Consider the following 8,837-nt stretch of genomic DNA (forward strand, 5'->3'; position numbering starts at 1 on the left):
TAATAGGGGCTCGGGGATGGGGAATAAGAGCAATGATCACCAAAATAGGAACAACCAATATTCGATCAATTTTTATTCCAAGATGTCATGTCAAGAAAGAAAATCAAAATATTAAACTAAGAATAAAAATAAATAAATAAATAAATAACTTGAATAGACAAAAAGAAAAGTCTAATCTAGATAAACAATTAATTTCTAAGTCCCCGGAAACGGCACCAAAATTTTATTGCTCCCAAACGCACACGTAAGTATACGCGGTCGTACAAGTAATATAGGATTAAAGTCCAGATATTGTACCCACAGGGACTTATGATTAACTATTTAATAAATTAAACTAATGCCAATTATCTAAACAAGAAATAAAATCTAAAGTTATATTTATAAACTAACTAAAAATAAAAGAAAGCAAATAATGAACTTTAACCAAGAAAGAGCAGATTTTTATCGGAGAAGAGATAAATCTAGGGCTATGGCCACTAATAATCTAGTTGAGTCTTCTAACCGTACATCTATTTTATTTCCTAGGTTACAAGTTGATGGGTTAATTATTGCTTTATGATTATCTACCGAGTTTCTCACAAGCCTTAGATGTTACTCTAACGTCTATATTCCTATGGTCATCAGAAAATAACAAGAACACATTTATGCTCCGTATTCAACTAAGAAAGGCTAAAGGGTATATTGCTATCCTCATTAGCGAAATGATTATTCGAACAAGCTCTATTCATTCTTATTTCGCATGCAAATTCTCTTTCCCAAGTTCAATTCACACGCCACAGATAGTGTTCTACTATTTCGTCAAATAATCAAACAATTAAGACCAAGAATAAATAAATAACCCCAAAGATGAAAAACCAATAGATATAAACGATAATCAAACGTCAACTTTCATGTTTGAGCCAAAACCTTAGAACTAAAGAGTTTAGCTCCACATAGATATGAAGGAAAAACAACAAATCATCCAAATAAGAACGTGAAAACGAGTATTACAAAGAAGAGAAGGTAAAACCCTATAACTACGGCTTCCATGGTGGCTCCAAGCTCTCTCTAGATCCAACGTTCTGTAAAAACCCTGAAAAATATGTATTTATAGGATAGAAACAGGCCTGGGCTTTTAAAAACCAATTCCAACTCGGACTAAGAAAATTAGCTGGCTCGCGCCACCTGTGCGTCGCGCAGATGGCTCAGACAACCTAGAAAACTTCATAGATAGTAATTGTGTGTGATATTGCTGTGTCGCTTACTGATGCCACTGGCAGGTGTGTTCTCTTTGTTTCCAATTTCAATTTGGTTTCTTTGCTATATCAAAGTGCTTCCTGCCTAACTTTTCCTTTCCTTGCGTAGTATATGCTTCAATTGTTCAGGTAGGTACTTCATCAAATTTCCTTCCTTTGCATTCTATTCTTTCACAATTTAATTCATCAATCGTGGGCTCATCATGAGCCAACTATTAGGCCATTATCTTGTGTCTTCATCTTCTTTGTCCCTTTTATAATTTTAACACTTTTCATTCAATTTTGCTCCAACTCTCTTCATCTTCACACCACTTTATTCCTACACAGTAAAATTATATTATTAAGCATAAGTCAATATAATAACACTCAAAAGACAATTAAAAGTACTCAAATGCGAGGCAGTAATAGCTAAATATATGCATTTTTGGCCGAACATCACCCGCTCTCATGCTTAATCTCATGCCCAATCTCCGGCTCGAGAGACAGTGACCTAGCACGAGTCTGACCGGCCATTGGTGCCCGACCTTTGGCTAGTGCTGCTCCACGGGGTCTACCCCTGCCATGGCCTCTATCTCGGCCCCTGCCACATGACACAACTCTAGCAGTAGGTTCCAGTGCCTTGTCTCTATCAATATCCGCACGTGTCCTCACCATTTGTGAGAGAACAGAATCATGAACACCCAATTTTCTACTTAGGAGTCATGATTAGAATCATAAATAAATTGGAGAAATCATTAGTAATCACTTAAATAAAGGTCCAGGGCCTAGAAACTTGCAAATAGTACTTGATATTCACCTTAAACCGAGCTCTATAGCTTTTACAATGGTGTATGAAGAAGGAAGCTCGAATTTGGGGTTTAAACCTGCCCAACATTGAATTGACCTTCGCGATCTCGAGGCCCTTCATCGCGATCGCGATGAACCGCTACTCGCCCCTGCCCCACACGCATGCCCTCGCGATCGCGAATAAGGACACCAGACACAAAAAAATCTTGCTTTTACTAAGTCTCGATCCAACCCTCGAAACTCATTCAAAAACCCATGGACACAAACCAAACATGCATTTCAATCAAAAAATACGCTACGAAATTGCACACGCACTTGAATTTTCGAAAAGATGTTGTCTTGACCCGGGGATGAATATGGTCAACTCCAAAACACCAAAACTCAACTTTCCAAACCAAAGACCCAAATCATACCTAAACGCCTCGGGACCTGAACCAACTATCCTACCAAGTCAAAAATCACATTCCGAACCTAATAGAACTATCATAATTCGATTCCGAACGTGTTTACCCAAAAGTCAACTATTGATCAATTTTTTCACTCAAAGTCAAACTTAAGGATTTCAGACTTAGATTTCTCACTTCGATTCTAATCCGATTACCTCGATAACCATGCCACCCATCCCCGTAAGTCAAAAGCATTAAATTAAGACTAAAGGAAGAGTTGTTTAGAAAAACAATTGGGTGAAATTACTAAAAAGACCTGGCGGGTCGTTACATTCTCGTTATTGAACTCTTCAACAACATTTCTCCATCCATCTTTATTTAAATGAGTGTGTGGTATATGACATTTTCTAATCTCTATTTCTCACAACTCTATAAATTTAATGTTGGCAGCATCATCCCACTTAGCATTACTTCGTCCCAAACTAGTTTCTAGCATGATTGAGTATAAATAATTTGAAGAAAGGAGACACAAATGTTGAGACTTTAAGCTACATAACAAGTTGGCTACATCAAGTTGTATCGTCGAAACATCATTAAAAATTTAAAGGTCTAAATAATAAGTAGGAAAAGATCTACTAGGGACAAAACTAAGAATACTGAACACCAAAAGATGGTAATGTTAACTCTCAGTTTCTTTTGTTCCATATCTGCATTCCCTATGTAACCATATGAAAGTAGTGCACTACAGCACAAGAGGACAAAAGAACATGAAATAAATAGGATAGGGAGTAAGGATGGTAACAATAAAGAAAATTAGAGGAGATCTCTCAGCTCAAACACAGGGGGTTACAACAAAAAAAAAAAAATAGTCTAACTATGATGAAAGACAATAATGTAGAGTAGTGAATCAGTCCCAAAAGGGGGACATAAGAATACAACCATAACAGATATACTTGAAATGACACCTAAAAAGTTCATCCTCCTTTGTTATTTGTAACAGAAATGTTAGGGATGCAATTTTCTAGGTAGCTCATCATTTAGAGAAGGACTGTGATATAGAACTATAAGAACAAAGTGGAAATGATATATGGAATGTTTAGCAATACACTAAACAATTTAGATAATCTGAATGAATAAAATAGAATACACAACAACAACAACATACCCAGTGTAATCCCATAAGTGGGGTCTACGAAGAGTAGAGTGTACACGAATAATAAAGAATATACTTGGGAGAATTTAGTTATTCGAGACCTAGGGAACTTTAGCAATTCATATACTAAACACTTGGTGGTGAACGAATTTCCAACTTATCACCCGACATGGGCAAATGGTTTCTTTAAATTCTCATATGTTAGGTGTGTGAATGCTGTCTTAAGCTTTAAAACTACCAAGTATCCAAGACTGTGCTTCTATATGTGAACTGAACTTTGGTGAGATTTCCCGATTAACTTCAGTATGTCTGCCTCTTTAAAACTTTAAGTTGCTCTTCTTTCCCATATAATTTATGGCTAAAAAAATAGTCTAACTATGATGAAAGACAATAATATATAGTAGTGAATCGGTCTCAAAAGGGGGAAACAAGAATACAACCATAATAGATATACTTGAAATGGCACCTAAAAAGTTCATAAACGCAACATCGGGTGGTAGATCAAAATAAAAACAAGATAGCCACAAATCACAATTTTCTCTGCTCTATACTCAGAAAAGGCAATTTATTGGATCATTCCTTCTTAAACACATGCTTTTTTCAACTTTGTGTCAACTAGTTTTTTACATTTTTTTTTCACTTTAAACAAGTTTTGTTGTTTACAAGTCAAGAAACTGAAGAAAGGATTTACTAAAACTATGAACAAGGCTAGATACAAAAGTGTCACCTACCTTGTTAACAAAATAAGAACTTTAACAATATATCAAATACAAGAAGACACAAAAACCAACGACGAGCGACAAGCTCGCAATACAATCAACAATATGGCGTCTGTCCCCTCCTTCCTTTCTTCTGAAATCCATAACAACATCATACAACAACGTAGCCCAATAACCAACACAAACATCCCACAACAAGTCCAATAACTCATACTCGTGGCTTCCAATCACCGTCTCGTGAGTCCGTTATGATGAACATACTAAAAACGGTCCTTATGACCTCTTTTACGAAGTTAAGAAGTGATAAAGATACCTTAACAATAAATCGAACCAGCTCACTCTTGCCCGAACTTATAGGAATTGAACAAATACTACAACCACTCGTCTATTTGGAGATTTAGAGTAGAATAAAAAAGTAAAAGGCACAAGAATAATGTATATACCACTGAAATCGTAGAGAAATTGATGGAGAAGAGCTTACCACAAGCTGATAGAAGTGAAATCTCCTAAGAATTGATGCAAAGATAAAGGAAAGGAAGAGGAAAGAAGAGAAGAGGAAGAGCTATGGTGATGAACCACAGAAAAGAGGGGAAAGATCGATAGTTTAGGGTTTTTACTAGTGAGGGTAATACTGGAATTAGAAGAAAATAATAGGGATAAAAGAGTAAAATCGTTGGTAAATTCAAAATGGATTTTAAGCCAAAATAAATAAATAATGTTGGGGTTCCCCAACTTCTTGCTTTTGGCTTATTTTAAGTACTTTTTTATTTTGCCAAATACCGTAAAAAGTTAAAAATGGCTTATACGACCAGCTTATAAGTCAATCCAAACGGGCTCTTATATTTTTAATTTCTTTTGAATTATATTTACTTAAGTTACTTTGGAACTTACTTATCTAATGTTGGAATTTGACATAAAAGTATTATGTTAAACTTTTTTTTTTTTTTGGATTTTGAATGTAGGTTATACTTTCGATTTTAATTTATTTGCTTTAGTACTATTGACTTGTTATTTCACATTGCATGCTGTTTATTTTTCACTTACAGTTGATAGATTTTTTTTGTCAACCATTTGAATAATGTTATGCAATTATATTTATAAATATTAATTTTTCTTTTGCCAGACATCCAATCAATGATGTTCTCACCAAAATTATGCTTTTAATTTTTATAATTAATTAAAACAAAAATATTATTAATTATAAAAATATATCAATTATTTTATACAATATTGGTTACAAATATATGATTATTAAATAATATGTTTTCAACAAACAATGAGTTGTTACATAAATAATAATATCATTTATAAAGACACATATTTTTCAAATATTAATTTTTAATTTTTGAAAATTAAATTTTATTTTAAAATTAAATTAACTGTGTAATTACTAGGATGTGTAATTACTACCCTAGCAATTACACCAATTCCAATTACCAGGTGGCTTTCCAAATAGACCCTTATTCATTTTCTCCTTGAAAAATTTAAAGTCAAATAAATGTCAGTTGGTTCATTGTGGGAGAAGGTTTCACTTTGAAAATTTCAGCATTCAATTATTTAGATAAATTATGTATTGTGGGAAAACGTGCTCTGATTGGAGATCTGAAGGTTTCGCTAGATTTGAAATATTATTCATGACCTTTATAAATTGACGGAGCTAATTTTAGAGTTCATTTGGTTTGTTTTTGACAATTAATCGGTTTTTGCATTAAATATGCCTATTTATGGTGAAAAGATGGTCACGCGAAGAAATAAGACCCAGATTGGAAATTTGATGGTTCCATTAGCTTTGTATTGATGTTTATAATTTGCAAGAATGGATGGCTCGATTATCAAAGCTTTCGGATGAGTTTTGGGTAAGGAAAATGATATTTTGGAAATTCTTGAATTTCGAGAAAAGACCATGTCCGCCGCAGTAGACAGTGTCAAAGTGTTGATGATTAGATAGTAATGTTGATTATATCAAATACGAACGGCTAGAGAGTATCTATTCAGGGTAAGGCTCATGGATTGTAACATTGGTACTTTTGGATTTTCTAAGGCGTAATAAGTATTGTACTCAGGAATTTATGGCTGTGAAGGGCGAAGTTGGGGCCATAGGCCTTATGTAACGACCGCTAGGTCGTTATGGGGGTGACTTAGTAAACTAGACCTCCATTGGAAATTTGAGGTCGCGTGTGTGTCCGTAGCGTGTTTATATATATATATATATATGTGTGTGTGTGTGTGTGTGTGTGTGTGTGCATGTTTGGTTTGCGTCTGTAGGGCCTTAGATTTGTGTTGGGATTTTTGGGTGAAAACTGGTGGAAAAACTCGAGCTACTGTCAAAATAGACCACTTCAGCGGTTGTGGGACCGCTGTAGTGAGTCCGTCATAGCGGGTAGGGGACCGCCGCCATGAGGCAGGGTGAATTAATGAGGTCCGCCATAGTGGGACATTTCCCGCTATAGCGGGACCGCTGCAACGAGAAGTCGACCGTTGCAGCGGTCGATTGGAGGCAGAATCAGCATTTTATATTTTTATTTCTGAACCCATTTCCCACATAACTCCAAAACAGTTCCCAAGAACTCTTGCGGTGAATTTCTAAGGGTAGGGTTAAAATACTCTTGAAAGGTAAGTCTCAACCCTCTACTTTGTCCATTCCATCATTATATTAAGTTCCATGATTAGTGTAAGGTTCGCTAATGGTAAATGAAAGGACTAAAGCCCTAGAACTTAAGAAACCCTTGAATAATGAATGGGTTAGTGAATTAATTGCTAGTTATCCATCTAAAATATAGATGATCATTTCCTAGGATGGGAATTCAAGTTCTAATGGATGAGAATGATGTATTGAGACTTAGAGTTTCATAAAGATGGTAACTTTAGCATAAAAACTACTTGTAAAAGGGTTGAATGGATTAGAAACCCATGAATTAGAATAGTATGATCATTGGGAGACAGGCAATGATGAGTTCACCATAAGTGATAGTTCAACCAATTGGAAAGAGTAGAAACAAGTGGGTTTCCCTTTTCAATTTGTTGTATTGTTTGAGTAGATGATTTGAATACTCATGTAGCACTATATTTCTAAACTTTGAACATTCCGAGGCATTGTGGAAAGGAAAGGCTCACATGGAATTGCTTGCATTGTTCCAGTTTTGCGTTGAATTAGATTACGGTCTGCTTGAGTTAGACTTTGATTAGTCGATTGTATACGTTATGAAATTGATAGGACAAGCATGATTAGGGTTTCGGACATAAAGTGTGGTTGGAATTCTTAAGTTTGATATTGATTGATTAATTATGTGATGAACTATTATGATATGATAGAGAAGAAGTTAATGAATACTCTTCTTGTTGACTTGGAGTAATCCCTTGTTTATGCTATTGATGAATTTATTTTTGAGTCTTGATATGATGTCACATCCCAAACAGCCGTGAGTGGCACCCACACTAGTCCTATAGTGGGCGAACCGATCCCTTCACCCATTATCAAGCCAATTTCAATTAATTAAACCAATTATAAAACATTGCTCATGAATAATTGAATAAAATGTCTGACGCTAAAATAAATAAATTGCAAGTGCGGAAATCTAGCTATTACATCCCCAAAATCTGAAAGTCACCGTACAAGGACTCTAAACAACAATGTCTAAAGAGAAGAGATACTGTCTAAAAAATAAACATAACGTTTGGGATGAAAGATAGAAATTTGAAATAAAAAAGATCTTCAGGCGGCATGGCACGGATAGGAGCTCACCTTCTGATCTTGGTAACGAATAACCTCAACTAGATGCGAGGTCTGGAAGACTTCTCTTGCTCAAGATCTGCACTCACAAAAAAGTGCAGCAAGTGTAGGTCAATACAAACAATATGTACTAGTAGGTATTCTAGGCCGACTAAGATTAGTATCATGTATACACACATAAAATCAATGGAATAGGCAGACAGGCACAACAAATGTGAATCACAATAAGTATCCTCAAATAATCCTCTTTCAGAATCAATCACCAATTATCAACAATGAAACACCAACGCTCAAGCCGAAAGTAGTAAAATAAACAATAAAGTTTCCAGCTTTGTACACACATTCTAAATGGTATTGTTTTCCCCAAATCGCCATGATCTACATGGGATCCATGGTGTCCATGTACTACTCGTTCCGGAACGGTAACCTTGGACCACGAGCTCATAACTAGGCTACATCATCACCCCTTGTCAAATGTGTCGTAAGAGATGTAGGTATTCCATCTCAATCATCATCAATAAATCCCTCATAATCACATCACAAGAATAGCTCAAATATACGTGTCAAGTCAACACCAATGAAGTATAATCAAATAACACAAGCCACGATAAAACACACAAATAATCTGCTCAATAATAATATAATATGTAGCTATCTCAATTCATCCCTGAAGGGTACATATGAATACCCCCCTTTCAACAATCTCAAGAAGACAATTCAAGTATATGAACCTCAACAATGGAGAATCACTTCACACAATTAAATTATGCAACTAACAACGAACACCAAACTCTAAGTCCGAAGACCTAGATATGATTTCTTCTTAAT

The 8,837-nt window shown here is 35.2% G+C and overlaps 1 pseudogene; it reads right to left on the bottom strand.

Annotated features, from left to right (window-relative positions):
* Window positions 1-5,054, bottom strand: part of LOC132034485 (L10-interacting MYB domain-containing protein-like) — a 90,573-nt pseudogene extending 85,519 nt beyond the window's left edge.
* Between the last annotated feature and the right edge of the window lie 3,783 nt (window positions 5,055-8,837).

The sequence above is a fragment of the Lycium ferocissimum genome, chromosome 2 (genome assembly GCF_029784015.1).
Source record: "Lycium ferocissimum isolate CSIRO_LF1 chromosome 2, AGI_CSIRO_Lferr_CH_V1, whole genome shotgun sequence".
Taxonomy (NCBI): Eukaryota; Viridiplantae; Streptophyta; class Magnoliopsida; order Solanales; family Solanaceae; genus Lycium; species Lycium ferocissimum.